General features: G+C 35.1%; 1 long non-coding RNA gene across 1 annotated transcript in view; it reads right to left on the bottom strand.

Annotated features, from left to right (window-relative positions):
* Positions 1 to 17,384, bottom strand: part of LOC129042935 (uncharacterized) — a 93,073-nt gene that overhangs the window by 47,800 nt on the left and 27,889 nt on the right. Inside the window, exon 3 of the long non-coding RNA XR_008504238.2 lies at positions 3,303 to 3,436. This is a non-coding gene — a long non-coding RNA (uncharacterized LOC129042935). The remainder of the gene's footprint in view (positions 1 to 3,302; positions 3,437 to 17,384) is intronic.

Here is a 17,384-nt window from a genome sequence, read left to right as displayed (position 1 = left end):
TAAATGCAATTTCCCAATAAAGACACTAGGACTCCTTGGAGAAACAGCTGATTCCAAAGTTGAGCAGAAAAAGTACAAGTTGAGCCTGGAATTTTTGTGGTTACAGAAAGTAAACAAGTACTCAAAAAATGATGGGACCATGTTCAAACAACTCAGTGTCTAATTTGACATAACTCTCAATGGTCAAATCTAGGAAGATTCAAGCAAAGAATATACACTGATGGAAAGAGATTATAGCCCATATAATAAAATAGATGTACATGAGTCCATACTGATGTAAGTAAATAATTAAATAAATAGATAGGGAAGAAGAGATAGTTCTTCCTTACTAATAAAATTCCAATTAACATGCAGGAATAGTGAAAAATAAGTCACCATTAGGTAGTCAGCACATAAGCATTGCAGGCAGGAATCATGGATGGATAATAAAATTAGTGGACAGAAGTATGAGAAAAGGGACACTTGTATGGTCACAAAATATCTCACCATAAGACATTCATTACAAAGAAAAAATGGTCACCTTAACAGTGATAAAATCTGGCAGGCCCATCTTCATCAAGTGATCAAAATTAATATCACAAATAACAAGCCATAACATCATGTTCTCGCTGTTTTGTTGTACTGAGGAGGGCTCATCACACAATCATCACAATGCTACACACTAGGCTGCATTCTTGACAAAAATGTGTGATCTCAATCTAATTATAAGAATAAATCAGCCAAGTCCAAATGGAAGAAGAGTCTAAAACATAAATTTTTAGTACTATACAAGTCAAAATTGTTAAGGTCATGAATGACAAAGAAAGACTGAGAAACTACCACAGACTGGAAATCACTAAACAGACTTGAAAACTAAATGCACTACCAAATTCTGAATTGGATCTTGGACCAGAAAAAAGGATATTAATGAGAAAATTGATGAAATTTGTATAATACACATACATTAGTTAACAATCTCTAAATTTGAATGATATCAATGCTAGTTTCCTGGTTTTGATAATTGTAGTATGGCTATGGAAGGTGTTAACATCAGGAGAAGCTGGATGAAGAAACTTTGTGTTACTTTTACAACTCTCTAGTAAGTCTAATATTATTTCAAAATAAAATTCTAAAAAATTCTATACTTCATCCTCTCATTAACACTATTGTGTAGATATTACTACCCCCACTTCATAAATGAAGAAACTGTAACCCAAAGAGAAAGCACCAACATTAAGGTTGCTAAACAAATGAGATGCTGTATCCGAGTTTATCTGACTACTACTATCAACAGGTATTTTCAATATACTACACTGCTTAATCTTTCCTTGGTTATTTAATTCTAAAATTAGATGGGCTCGGTGTCATCTCTTACTTATGGTACAGACAATAGTAATAAAATATTCCTGCTTTAGATAGACAACAGAGGCCAAGAATAATTGTGTGATATTACAACAAATTGAAGAGTGATTGAGGACATGAACACTTCCAAACAGACCTAGAATTAAAACCAGCTTACCAAATTAATCAGAGAAAACAGTAATATCTCTGGAATCTTTATGCTCTATATTAGATGACAAATTCTTTTAGTGCAAGGGCAGTCACTTAATGCAGAGTATAAAGATGCTGTTGTCTACCTTATCTTGAACAGCTAACATTTTTCAGGGATCTACTATATAGCAGACCTCATACTAAGAGCTTTATATAATACAGTGTTGCATTTCTTCTTTGCAGTCTTCCATGAGTTAGGAACCGACATAATCTCCATTATCTCAGAAAGATATGTCATGGGCTAGGTATCTTGTCTGATGGGAAATTTAGATCCTGACTTTCCATCTGACTACAGAGCCCATGCTCTTCCCAACTGCCCATAACACTCAGTGTAAATGGAGGATAAGTGCATTTAACTGTAATATGTTGTTCTCTTCTTCCTTTGGTATCTTTGAAAACTCAGTGTGCTTCTAGGACACATTTATGACTGCTGGTTTCCTGAAAAGGTCAGGCTGTGCCCCTGAAGGTGCATTTTTCCATCACACACCATGCAAGCATATCTCTTCCAGCTCTGTCGTTTATTGTTATGGATTTCCTATATTTTCAATTATGTTCTTTTTTCTTCAGCAGGTTAAATCAGATTTGACAATAAAGGGTTAATGAAATGATCTTGGTGTAATTACTCATTATAAAACATCTCCCTCTTGGTTGAGGCCTTATTTGGGGAAAAAAAAAAAAGTCTCATGGTGCAGCAGCAACAAAGGAAGCTGATAAAGGAAGGGAGAGCCGCCTATTCTTTAGTGAGTTTTATTGCAAATGGAAAAAGCACGTTACTTGTCAAAGGCGTTATTAGGAAACTCACTGAAAGATAAAAAGTGGAACCAAAAAAACGAACACCCCCTGAAAAAAAAAAACGCGCTGCTTTGCTTTTTCTCATTGCTCAGGAATGTTTATATTTGTTTAAAATGACAGTTTGAAATGTAAGATGAAAAATGGCTGGTTGACATGAGCCTTTGTTTTCTACTCTGTGCCTATTTTATCTGCATGCACTGTATATGTATAAATCTTGCCAACACTCCCTCCTCCCCTCTCTAAAGTGTCTTGATAATGACATGATTGGAACGCTTAGAACTCAAAGTTGTATCTTAATTGAAAGAGAAAGAAAAGGAAAACATTAAAAAAGACAGCAATAATAAATATCTGGGGTTGTCTTTTACCTAAAGTCAAATGGATTTACTCTATACTTAATCTTTATTACCTAGTCATTTTGTGGAAGATGTTTTGGTTGATGCCTGGCTTTCTTTTTCTACAGCAAAAAGCATTTATGTAACTCAAGCTGTTAAAATCATGCATAGAAATGCCAAGGTTTTGAGGTTTTGCCTCCCTCCGGTGTGGAAGCATAGTACATCGCCATCCACGAACCTGAAGTCATCAAATCCCTTTTTCCACTGATAAATTGGTGCTAAATGAAGCTGCATAAAAAAGCAAAGATCAAAGCAGAAAATCTCAAGAGATCCGTGCACTTCATATTTTAGACAGCTTTCTACATAAAATTACTTAGGAGTAGATGGCAGAAAAACACTGGGTTCCAGTCCTATCTCAGCCCTTATCTGATTTGAATACTAGAAAAGCTTCTCACTAACACCTTTACCACAAGTCTCATTGCATTTTAGTTTTTAGTTGTACAGGTGTCTTCCTAAAAAGCAAAGTTAATCATGACGTTTCCCCATACGAAAGAATATTTTAATTACCTGAATACAAAGAATAAAATTAAAATTGTTCAGATAGACATGTAAGGCCCTTCACAACTGTAGACTCTTCTAGAATCTTACCACTTGTTTGTCATCTTTGTCATCTTTGACAGGCTTCGAAAAGTGGAATAGGAGGGTCCGTAGCCTTTGACAGGGCTTGGCAGATTACTCGGTGAGTCAATATGATTCTTTTCCTGGAGTTTGTGTTAGGAAATCTGGAGGGAAATCATCAAATTGTTAACAGAAAAGTAAGTGGACAGATAAAGAGGTAGATTTGAGTTAATAGTAAAGAGTTAGAATAAAAATTGTGAAGCTTTGCTGCAGAGATTTCTAGAGCTGTTTAGGATTCAAATGATTGACTTGTCCAAGCTCAGAGACTTTAGTTTTGCTACTGTTTCTGCTCCTTCTTAGCTTGGATGCTTTGCTTTGCCTGGCTTCCCTTGAAATCTATGCATATGGCTGAAATCCTTGTTTACTTATTTACATATCTATCTTTAAAATAAACTCTACATAGTTTAAGGTAGTCATAGTTAATCCTTGAACAACATGGGGGTCAGCGTTTCTGAACCCCCAATCCTGTGCTGTCAAAAATCTGCGTATAACTTTTGACTCCCTAAACACTTGACTGCTAATAGTCTACTGTTGACCAGAAACCTTACTGATTACATAAACAGTCAATTGACACATATTTTATATATGTATTATATACTAAATTCTTACAGTAAAGTAAGCTAGAGGAAAGAAAAATGTTATTAAGAAAATCATAAACTAGAGAAAATATATTTACTATTTATTAACTGGAATTGGATCATGATAAAGGTCTTCATCTTTGTGATGAAGGTTGAGTCGGCTGAAGAGTAGGAGGAAGGGGAGGGGATGGTCTTGCTGTTTCAGAAGTGGCAGAGGTAGAAGAAAATCTGTGTAAGTGGACACTTGTAGTTAAAATCTGTTTTGTTCAAAGGTCAACTGCATAGTGAGCTTATCATTCCCAAACATCACCAGCACGACCAGCTTAAGCTCTGCCAACAGGAATGAAATGGTAGATTGGCCCTAAACTAACTTCACCTGGAAAATACTTACTCTTTTTTAAAGTTCTGGGTCTAATATCATGTCCATTGGAAAACCACATTGCCCCAGAGAGAGCTTGGTTCTACTCCGTTTCACCATGTATTTTGCTTCTATCTCTGTTACAGCAGGTAGGGAGTTCCTTGGGCTGCCACAACAAACCACCACTTAGTAATTGGAGAGAGAGGACATTTCTGTTCTCACACTTTTTAGGCCTGAAGTCCAAAATCAATGTTGGTAGGACCACGCTCCCTCTGAAGGCTCTAGGCAGGAATACTTTATTGTTCCTTTTTGCTTCCAGGGATTCCTGGCATTCCTTAGATTGGGAAGCATAGCCCCAGTCTCTGCCTCTGTCTTCACGTGGCCTTCTTCCCTGTGTCTTTGTGTGTCCCCTATGCTGTCTTTTTAAAGTACATTCATCACTGGACTTAGGGACTGCCAAAACCAAGATGATCTCATATGAAGATCCGGAACTTAAGTACATCTGCAAACATTCTTATTCGAAATCAAGTCACATCCTGAAGATATAGGTGATCGTATCTTTGGGGGACCACAATTCAACCTAATACAGAGAAGTTATTACATTATTTTATAATTCACTTGGCTTTTCTTTGAGACTACAGTCCCTCAACTGCAAGACTCAGACCTTACTTTTTTTATATCGTGGTATTTAGCAGTATCTGAGACATAGTTGAAATTCAATGAATAACACATTGAATAGACACACGAATAAAAATATTAAGCATTTCTCTCTATATTTCTAGGCTTTAATTTCCTGATATTTAAAATGAAAGTCTTACTTTGCTTTTTGGCTACTTTTAGCATTCCATTAGTAGAACAAACAGGAAGAACACTAAAATTTGGGCCTCTCAACCTTCCAGCAAATCTTTCTGAAAAGATTGTCCCTTATATTCTTTGATAATTTAAAATACCTAGCCCTGAAAATAAGTCTTTTTTTAAAAAAAGTTATTCTAGCCAATGCTTGCTTTGGAGGTAAACCTACATATAGGATTAGCAGTATACATTAATGCCCTTACGGAGATACATCTATTTTATGAGTCAAAAAACTGGGACTATGAACAGATAGGTAAGAACATTTTTATGGCAATAAAGTAAAATAATATTTTAAATCAAGTGTAGTTTATACTATGCTATACAGCCCAGATTACTCCTTCAGGGCTGAGACAAACATTCCGCCCACAGCTGGGAGTAGCTGTGCAGATGACCGTGCACAGATGAGTCACTTTCAATGCCCTCTGTGGAAGAGAACTTTCTTGCTTAAATCATGATCTTCAATGGATCCAAAGCTCAATCAATGGCAGGTCAATTGTGGGGAATGGTAGGGGTCTAAAGGCCCAGCCCCCATTCCTCCAGGATAGGACACTTCTGAAGGGCCACCTTGGCACCAGAGATCTAATGGGATCAACATTTCAGTTAAAATTCTCCCTTGGCTTAATCCTATTTCCAGTCAGGCATCAGTCCTGAGGGCACCCTTCAATAATTTGGGGTACACGTCTCTGTCCTAGAGTCTCTTTCCCTTGGGCCTACACCTAAGATACCAAGCCTGTTCCAGAAGATAATTTAGCATATATTCTGTTTAGCTTTAGTCTTTTTAAATTTAGTTTTTAATTGTTTAAATTGAGACATTGTAATTGTACATATTGAGGGGGTAAAATCTGATGTTTTAATGCATATCTATGTTGTACAATGATCTTTCAGGGTCATTAGTGTATCCATCACCTCATATGTTTATAATTTCTTTGTGATGAGAACATCCAAAAGCCTCTCTTAGCTATTTTGTAATATACAATAGTTTACTGTCAACCATAGTCACCCTACTGTGCAATGGAACACCAGAATTTATTTGTGCTATCTACTTGTAACTTGGTACCCATTGACCAACCTTTTTCCATCCTTTCCCTAACATGTCCCCTTGCAAGTCTCTGGTAAACACTCTTGTACTGCCTGTTTCTATTCTATTTCTTTCTTTTTTTTTTTAATTCCACATATGCGTGAGATCAAGCACTGTTTGTCTTTCTGTGCCTAGCTTATTTCACTTAACATGATGTGCTCCAGGTTCATCCATGTAGTCACAAATGACAAGACTCCATTCTTTTTTTATGGCTGAATAGTATTCATATATCTATATCTATTTGTGTCTATATCTCTATCTCTATCTATCTATCTATCTATCTATCTATCTATCTATCTATCTATCTATCTCCCCTTTTCTCCACATCCTTACTAACATTTATTTTCTTTTGTGTTTTTGATAATCGCCATTCTACCTAAAGTGAAGTGGTGCTTCGTTGTGAATGTGATTTGCATTTCCCTGATGATTAGTGATGTTAAGCATTTTAAAAACATCCCTGTTGGTGATTTGTATGTTTCTTTTCTTTTTTTTGAGAAATGTCTACTAAGGTCTTTTGCTCATTTTTAAATCAAGTTACTTGTCTTTTTGCTGTCTAATTGAGTTTCTTACATAGTCTGGATATTAACATCTTGTTAGATATGTAATTTGCAAATATTTTCTTTTATTCTGTAGTTTTTATCTTCTCTCTGTTAATAGCTTCATTTGTTGTACTTTCTAGTTTGATGTAATCTCATTTGTCTATTTTTGTGCTTTTGAGGTCTTGTTTAAAATATCCTTGCTTAGCCAATGTCATGCAACGTTTCCTCTGTGTTTTCCTCTAGTAGTGTCATAATTTTCCATCCTACATTTAAGTCTTTATTCCATTTGGAGTTGGTTTTTCTATATGGTGACAGATAGGGGTCTACTCTCATTCTTCTGCATGTAGATACCCAATTTTTCCAGCATCATTTATTGAAAATACTGTCTTTTCTACAATCTGTGTTCTTAGAAACTTTGTTGAAAATTAGTTTGCTGAAGATCTATGAATTTACTTCTGGGTTCTCTATTCTGTTCCACTGATCCATGTCTGTTTATATGCCAAGGTTACTATATGTTGGTAGTATATTTTGAAGTCAGGTAGTTTGATGTCTCCAGCTTTGTTCCTTTTTGCCCAGGATAACTTTGGCTACTCAGAGTCTTTTGTGGTTTTATATAAATTTTAGAATTTTTTTTTCTATTTCTGTGAAGAGTTCTTAGAATTTTGATAGGGCTTGCATTATATCTGTAGATCTTTTTGGGTAGTTTTAACTACTATTATTTTGGCTATTTTAACAATACTAATTGTTTCAATCCATTCCTATGGGACATCTTGCCATGTTTCTCTGTCTTTTTAAATTTCTTGCATTAATGTTTAATAGTTTTCAGTGTAGAGATCTTTAACCTCTTTATTTCTAGGTAGCTTATTTATTGTGGCTATTGTAAATGAAATTATTATTATTATTTATTTGTTTTTCAGATAGCTCACTGGTGGCATACAATGAATTATGTGTGTTGATTTTGTATCCTGCAACTTATCTGAATTTGTTTATTAGTTCTAACAGTTTTGTCGTTGTTGTTGAAATCCTTAGTGTTTTCTGTATATAAAATCATGTCATTTGCAAAAGGGACAATTTGACTTCCCCTTCCCAATTTGGATGAGTTTTTTTTTTTTTCTCTCTCTCTCAGCTAATTTCTCTGGCCAGAACTTCCAGTACTATGTGGAATAGCAGTGGTAAAAGTGGGCATTCTCATCTGTTCTTGATCTCAGAGAAAATGTGTTCACCTTTTCTCCATTCATAAGATGTTGGCTGTGAGTTTGGCATATATAGCCTTTACTGTGTTGAGGTACATACCTTCTATGCCTAATTTGTTATAATTTTTATCATGAAGGGATATTGGATTTTGTCAAAGGACTTTTTTGCATCTATTGAAATGAACATATAATTTTTATCTTTCTTTTTCCTAATATAGTGCATCACATTTATCAATTTCTATAAATCGTCCTTGCATCCCTGGGAATGACTCCCAGTTGATCATAGTGAATGATCTTTTTAATGTACTGATGGCTTTGGATTGCTAGTGTCTTGTTGGGAATTTTTGAATCTATGGTCATCGGAGCTACTGGCTTGTAAATTTTTGTTTTGTTTAGTTTTGTGTGTGTGTGTGTGTGTGTGTGTCCTTTTCTGGTTTTGCAATCAGGGTAATGCCAGCCTCATGAAGAAGTTTGGAAGTATTCCTTCTTCCTCAATTTTTTGGAATAGTTTATGGATCATTGATATTATTATTATTTGAATATTTAATAGAGTTCAGCAGTGAAGTCATCAGATCCTGAGCTTTTCTTTGATAAAAGACTTTTTATTAGATTCAATTTCTTTACTCATTATTGGTCTGTTCAGATTTCTGTTTCACTATAATTTAACCTTGGTAGGTTGTATATATCCAGGAGTTTATCTATTTCTTCTATGTTATTAAATTATTTGACATTTAGGTGTCTATAATTGTCTCTTATGATTCATTGTATTTCTGTGATATCAATTGTAATGTCTCCTTTTAAACTGTTTTTATTTGAGTATTCTTTCATTTTTTCTTAATTAATCTAGGTAAAGGTTTGTTAATATTGTTTATCTTTTCAATAAACCAACTCTTCATTTTGTTTAGTCTATATTTTGTTTATTTCTACTCTGAGTTTTAGCATTTCTTTCTTCTACCAATTTTGTGTTTAGTTTGAGCTTCTTTTTCTGGTTCCTTGAGTTGAATCATTAGCTTATTTATTAGAAATCTTCTTTTTTGATGTAGGCATTTATTGTTATATATTTTCTATTTAGAATTGTTTTTGCTGTGTCCCTTAGATTTGGTATGATGTATTTCCATTCTTGTTTGTCTCAACAGTTTTAATTTTTTTAAAAAATTATTAACTCCTTGATCTTTCAGAAGCATGTTGTTTAATTTTTATGTATTCATAAAGTTTAGAAAGTTTTATTTATTGTTAATTTATATAGTTTAATATCATTGTGGTTGGAAAAGATACCTGATATTATCTCTGTCTTATTAAATTTAGGACTTGTTTTGTGGCATAACATGCAATCTGTCCTGGAGAATGTTACATATGCAGTTGAGAAAAACAAGTATTCTGACACCGTTGGATGAAATGTCCTGAATGTTCTGTAAACGTCTGTTAGGTTCATTTTGTCTATTACATGATTTATATCTAATATTTCTTTGTCTATTTTTTTTTGTCTAGATGACCTGTTCATTGTTGAAAGTTAGGCGGTATAGTCTCATACTTTTGTGATATTGCTGTCCTTCTCTCTCCTTAGGTCTATTAATATTTCCTTTAGTAGCTGAGTGCCTCAGTGTTGGGTGGACATTTATTTATAATTGTTACAGTCTCTTCTTGAATTGATGTCTTTACCATTATATAATGACTTCTATGTCTCTTTATACAATATTTGACTTAAAGTCTAATTTACCTGATATAAATGTGGCCACTCTTTTTCTCTTTTGGTTTCCATTTGTATGAAATGTCTTTTTTCATTTCTTCACATTCAGTTTGTTTGTCTTTAATGGTGAGATGAATCTCTTACAGGCATCATATAGTTGGGTCTTCTGTTTTTTGTTTGTTTTTTTTTTTGTTGTTGCTGTTTCTATCCATTCAGCTACACTATATATTTTTATTTGAGAATTTGATCCACTTACATCAAAGGTTATTATTGATAGATAAGAACTTAAGGATTTCCTTGAGCAGTGGTTTGTAGTTCTCCTTGAAGAGTTCCTTCACGTCCCTTGTAAGTTGGATTCCTAGGTATTTTATTCTCTTTGAAGCAATTGTGAATGGGAGTTCACTCATGATTTGGCTCTCTGTTTGTCTCTTATTGGTGTATAAGAATGTTTGTGATTTTTGTACATTGATTTTGTATCCTGAGACTTTGCTGAGACCATGGGGTTTTATAGATATACAATCATGTCGTCTGCAAAGAGGGACAATTTGACTTCCTCTTTTCCTAATTGAATACCCTTTATTTCCTTCTCCTGCCTAATTGCCCTGGCCAGAACTTCCAACACTATGTTGAATAGGAGTGGTGAGAGAGGATACAAACAAATGGAAGAACATTCCATGCTCATGGGTAGGAAGAATCAATATTGTGAAAATGGCCATACTGCCCAAGGTAATTTACAGATTCAGTGCCATCCCCATCAAGCTGCCAATGACTTTACTAACAGAATTGGAAAAAACTACTTTAAAGTTCATATGGAACCAAAAAAGAGCCCGCATCACCAAGTCAATCCTAAGCCAAAAGAACAAAGCTGGAGGCATCACACTACCTGACTTCAAACTATACTACAAGGTTACAGTAACCAAAACAGCATGGTACTGGTACCAAAACAGAGATATAGATCAATGGAACGGAACAGAGCCCTCAGAAATAATGCCGCGTATCTACAACTATCTGATCTTTGACAAACCTGAGAAAAACAAGCAATGGGGAAAAGATTCCTTATTTAATAAATGGTGCTGGGAAAACTGGATAGCCATATGTAGAAAGCTGAAACTGGATCCCTTCCTTACACCTTATACGAAAATCAATTCAAGATGGATTAAAGACTTAAACATTAGACTTAAAACCATAAAAACCCTAGAAGAAAACCTAGGCATTACCATTCAGGACATAGGCATGGGCAAGGACTTCATGTCTAAAACACCAAAAGCAATGGCAACAAAAGCCAAAATTGACAAATGGGATCTAATTAAACTCAAGAGCTTCTGCACAGTGAAAGAAACTACCATCAGAGTGAACAGGCAACCTACGAAATGGGAGAAAATTTTTGCAACCTACTCATCTGACAAAGGGCTAATATCCAGAATCCACAATGAACTCAAACAAATTTACAAGAAAAAAGCAAACAACTCCATCAAAAAGTGGGCGAAGGACATGAACAGACACTTCTCAAAAGAAGACATTTATGCAGCCAAGAAACACATGAAAAAATGCTCACCATCACTGGCCATCAGAGAAATGCAAATCAAAACCACAGTGAGATACCATCTCACACCAGTTAGAATGGCCATCATTCAAAAGTCAGGAAACAACAGGTGCTGGAGAGGATGTGGAGAAATAGGATCACTTTTACACTGTTGGTGGGACTGTAAACTAGTTCAACCATTGTGGAAGTCAGTGTGGCGATTTCTCAGGGATCTAGAACTAGAAATTCCATTTGACCCAGCCATCCCATTACTGGGTATATACCCAAAGGACTATAAATCATGCTGCTATAAAGACACATGCACACGTATGTTTATTGCGGCATTATTCACAATAGCAAAGACTTGGAACCAACCCAAATGTCCAACAATGATAGACTGGATTAAGAAAATGTGGCACATATACATCATGGAATACTATGCAGCCATAAAAAATGATGAGTTCATGTCCTTTGTAGGGACATGGATGAAATTGGAAATCATCATTCTCAGTAAACTATCATAAGAACAAAAAACCAAACACCGCATATTCTCACTCATAGGTGGGAATTGAACAATGAGAACACTTGGACACAGGAAGGGGAACATGACACTCTGGGGACTGTTGTGGGGTGGGGGGAGGGGGGAGGGATAGCATTGGGAGATATACCTAATGTTAGATGACGAGTTAGTGGGTGCAGCGCACCAGCATGGCACATGTATACATATGTAACTAACCTGCACATTGCGCACATGTACCCTAAAACCTAAAGTATAATAATAATAAATAAATAAATTAATTAATTAAAAAAAAGAACTTAAGGATTTACTCGTTCCTTTTTGTTAATTTTTTTTCTGAATATTTTGTAGATCCTTTGTTTATTTCTTCCTCTGTTTGTTGCTTATTCTGTGGTTTGGTGGTTTTCTGTGGTGCTGAGCCTTGTTTTCTTTCTTTGTATTATTCTTATATCTGCTACAATTTCTTTCCTTGTGGTTACCATAAGGGTAATATAAAAAGTCTTGTGGTTGTAATAACCTATTTTAAGCTGAGAGCAATTTAACTTTTGTGGTATAAAAATACTCTAGACATTTTCTCTCCTCTCCACAATTTATATTTTTGTTGTCTTAATTTACTTTTTAAAAATCTATTATGTGTTCCTTAGCTGCTAATGATAGCTTACTGTTTTTTACTATTTTGACTGTAAACTTCCATACTAAAGGATTGAGAGATTTACATTACACTGTTACATCACTGGGGTATTTTGAGTTCGATTTATGAATTGGCAAGTTTTCTATTTTATTGTATTTTCATGATAGTGATTATCGTCCTTTTGTTTCCAGACGTAGCACTCCCTTAAGCAGTTCTTGTAAGGCTGATTTAATGGTCATAAATTTCCTCAGATTTTGTTTGTCTGGGGAAGTCTTTTCTTCTCTATTTCTGAAGTATAGCTTTGTTGAAGGTAGTATTCTTAGTTGACAGTTTTTATTCTTTTGGAATTTGAATATATTATTTTATTCTCTCCTGGCCTGCAAGGTTTCTGCTGAGAAGTCTGCAGGTAGTCTAATAGAGATTCCCTTATATGTAACTTGGTGCTATTCTCTTTCATCTTTTAGAATTCTCTCTGTTTTGAATTTGATAGTTTGGGCATAATATGCCTTTGAGCAGACGTTTTTGGGTTAATTGTAATTGGGGACATTTGAGCTTTCTGAATCTGGATGATTATATCTCTCCCCACATTTGGGAGGATTTCAACTATTATTTTATTATAGGTTTTCTGTGCCTTTCTCCCTCACTTCTCCCACTGTAACTCCTATAATGCAAATAGCTGTTTGTTTTATGGTGTCCCATGAGTCCTGTAGGCATCCTTTAGTTTTTATTACTTTTATTTATTTTTAATATTCTGAGTGGGTTATTTCAAAAATACCTGTCTTCAAATTTAAACACTTTTTTCTTCTGCTTGATCTAGTCTATTGTTGAAGCACTCAGTTGTGTTTTTCATTTTATTTACTGCATTATTTAGCCCCAATGTTTCTGTTTAATTCTTTTTTATAATTATGACTGTTGATTTTCATTCAGACCATGAATTGTTTTATTAATTTCACTGAATTATTTGAGTGTATTTCCTTGTATCTCAATGAGTTTCCTTAAGATCATTATTTTCAATTTATTTTCAGGCATTTTGTTAGTGTTCTTTTCTTTGGGTCTTTACTGGAGACTTATTGTATTCTTTGTAGAGTGTCATGTTTCCTTGATTATTCATATTTCTTGTGTCCTTACATTGATATCTGCATATCTGTTGGAATAAAAACTTTTTAGAATTTTATGCAGTACCTTTTAAAAATTTACTTATTTATTTAATTTAGAAATGGGATTTTGCTCTGCTGTAGTGCAGTGGTGTGATCTTTATGGAGTAGCTTTTATGAGAAGGCGCTTTCCTGTAGATGGGTTCTGGGGTTTTATTTGGTTATGGTGCATTCAGTTTGGTTCTGAGTAGACTCAGTATCATGGTGCAGTCTCTTTAGCTGTAATCCCTGTCAGCATCTTTTGTGTCAGCAGTGTCTGCAATTGCCTCAGTGGCCTAGACTGTGAGAATTTGTGATGACAGTGCTATGGTTATCTTATGCTGAGGACGAGCTTGGCATGTATGGGCACAGCTAGGCAGGAATCTGTCTCTCTGGAGAGGTGAAGCTGCTGTTGGGTCACCTTTCATGCTGGGTGGCTCTGCAGTGGTCTGTCAGTGGGACACAGCCACTGCAGGACCGGCTGTTGGGGCAGATGTGAGTATGTATGGGAAAGATGTGACCAGGCAGCTATACTGCAGTCTTCTTTGGGGGACAAATTGCAAGAAGACTGTGTTTTGTTGTACAGCTGCACTGTCCAATAAGGTAAGCACTAGCCAAATACAGCTAGACAAATTTTAATTAAATACAATTGAATAAAATTAACAATTCAGTTTTTCATCCACATTACCCAAATGTGGCTAGTGATAATAATATTGAACATCACAGATATATAATATTTTCAACATCACCACAAAAATTTTTACTGGGTGGTGACTTAGTCTTCTTGGGCTATCATAACAAAATACCATAGACTGGTGACTTAAACAGCAGAAATTTATTTCTCACAGTTCCAGAGGCAAGATTCCTCTTATTGGCTTGAAGACTGCTGCCTTCTTGTGTCTTCCCATGGAGGAGAAACAGAGAGAAAATAAGCTCTCTGGTATGTCTTCTTATAAAGATACTAATCTCATCATGAGAGCTCCACTTTTATAACCTCATCTAAAGCTAATTACATGTCAAAAGACTAATCTCCAAGTACCTTCACATTGGAGGTTAGAGCTTTAATATATGAATGTTATGTGAACACAATTCAGTTCACAGCAGTCAGTGATATGTTAGGGTACGGAATCATTTTACTCCTACTTCTCAGCCTTTCCTCCATTCCTAACTTAACCAAGCAACCATTTCTATAGTCTTTGATAGATGGGAAAATAGAAATGTAGGAACCAGGGTATCCTGTTTCCTTATATAAATAGTGTTCTGTTGATCCTCTCCATTTGCTTTTTGGAAAGGAATACTGATACCTATGGCCTGGCGGAACATGCATAGCCATTGCCTTGTATGCTGGGCATCTTTCCCTACACGTATGGACATTCCTCCCAATTCTTCAGAATGTGGCATCTGTGAAAAGCAACCAGTGGTATTTTAGAAATCTCTGGAAAAAAAAAAAAACAGAAAGTGAAGGAGTTCATTGCAAGACCTAAAATTATAAATACTACAGAGATATATATGGGAAATGAGAGGCAGATAAGAAAGAAACAATGCACTAAGTTGCTTTTAGTGAAAAACTTCTCATCTATTTCAGGGGGAACTGGAAAGTATGAGGCATAAAGTACTAGATTTGAATCTTGCCTCCTTCACATAGACTCTATATAATCCTGAGTCATTTTGCTTGTCTCTTTGAGCCTCAATGCTTTGCCTGCACAATAGACCTAAATTATATTTTGAGACTTAAATAAGAAAATATGCAAATTCAATTTAACCTTTTACTTAATACAGTGTAAGCTGGCACCAAATACTTGTTCTTTCTGCATCCTATTCCAGAAGATTCCATAGGAAATAATTTTCTTAGCCATTCTTTTTAGAGGTTTCTTCCATTTACTTTTGTTTACCTTTATTCAAAAGTATAAACAGTGAATTGTATACTGTCATGGCCTGAAGTAGACTGAAATAATGCAGTATGAGAAGATGGCTTGAATTTGGGCTCTGAAATCAGATAGATTCAGCTTTGAATCCCAGTTCCATAACTTACTTTATTTACAACCTTTGGCAAGTTTGACTTTCTAAGTCTCAGTTTCTTCATTTATAATATAAAGATAATAATTGTAGTAATTATCCTTTGGCTATTGCTAGAATAAAATAAAATAATGTGTGCATAGTGCTTATCTCCATGTCTGACAAATAAAGTGGAAGATAAAAAGGGAGAATGAAGAGAGGAGACAAGCATTTGGAAGTCATAGAAAACTTTAGAGTAAAATCATTTCCATGGCTTCAAACTTCTTTGGTCCCACTTTATTCCTAAGAAGTGGAGGCAGTGTGCCACAGGAGAAGGAACACTGGTTCAGGGGGTTATATTCATTTTCTAGAGCTGCAATAACAAAGTATCATAGACTGAGTGGATTAAAACAATGGACATTTTTTAAATCTCCCTACTTGTTTTGTCCTTTGTCTCTGCGTCCCTTGTTGTCTTCTTATAAAGACACCAGTCATATTGGATTCATGGTCCACCCTACTCCAGTATGACCTCATCTTAATTAATTAATCTAACTCATTTGCAATGAATCTATTTCTTTTCTTCTCTTGTTTTTTTTTTTTTGAGATAGTCTTCCTCTTGTTGCCCAGGCTGGAGTGCAATGGTGCGATCTCAGCTCACTGCAACCTCTGCCTCCCAGGTTCAAATGATTCTCCTGCCTCAGCCTCCCAAGCAGCTGGGATTATAGGCATGAGCCACTGTGCCCTGTCAACAAACCTATTTCTGTATAAGTTCACATTCTCAGGCACTGGGGATTACGACATCAACATCTATTTTTGGGAAACACAATTTAACCCATAACAGGGGCCAAAATTCCTGGGTACAAATTGCATATCACCTTCATCACCCTTTAGATGTGTTCATTGAATCTAGTTATTTTAACTAAATCTCCCTTCCTTCTTCCCTAAATTAGGAATTGTAATACCCATTTAACTGTTTTTTTTTTTTGTAAAGAGTAAATGAAATATTTGAGATCTGTTATATAGCAGGTATCCCAAAACTTTGGTGAACACATACACACATAATCATTCACCCACAGAAATCCATATGTGTATGTTTAGCAATATATTCTGATTATATAAAATATAATTGAAAGTACTGGAATAAAAAAGGTTATTCTGGTTCAGAGAATTTTTTCATATTCTAGTTTTTTTTTTCCAAGTGAATTGTTTCAGAAACTATATCAGAACTCTGTTCTGATCACACTGTTTCATAATTCTCAGTAGAAGAAAAGAACAAAATAAAGCAAAATTAAAAATTCTACAAGCTCAATTTTGGAATCGTAATACTCATACTGCTTGTTATCATTTTTAGTTGACAATTTAGCCTTATTCAAGTCCCCGGTAATTTCTACAGTCCTCTTGGTTTGTGTAAAGGATGAGTGGTTTTCCTGTTATAGAGTGATTATTTATTTGCTCTATTACTTAGAGAGACTTGTGGGTGTAGCAGTAAATTGAAATCAAAATGATAATTTAAAATGTGCTCTTTGTTGTTGACTCATCTTTAGCTTCCAGTGAACTGTGACAAGCACAGCAAACCCATTCATGCCTACTACACTTGTGTATGTCCTCACAAGACATGAATGCCTCTGCATTCAACTGGATGCTTATAAATTGGATCTCCATGTCACTCTTAGATGAGAAGGTAGGAACACAATATAGCTTAACATAAGATCAGACTTGTACTGGATGCCTGAGTGAAGTTAAAATAGTTAAAGCTCTGTCCTGTTTTCAACAAGTTGTGTGTGTATTGTACATACAGCATTTTATTTTTAACAAAAGATCATTGATGAAAGTCATTGCATTGCAGAAAGTAAATAGCATAATTGAAGGAAAACAAACCTGCTTGAAGTACTAACATCTATTTTGTCCCTTTGAGACACAACAAGAATGTTCATGTGACTGAGTGTTGGACCAACGAGAACTTGGAATC

Source organism: Pongo pygmaeus, chromosome 7, assembly GCF_028885625.2.
Source record: "Pongo pygmaeus isolate AG05252 chromosome 7, NHGRI_mPonPyg2-v2.0_pri, whole genome shotgun sequence".
Lineage (NCBI taxonomy): Eukaryota > Metazoa > Chordata > Mammalia > Primates > Hominidae > Pongo > Pongo pygmaeus.
This window is presented reverse-complemented; position numbering and strand designations above follow the sequence as displayed.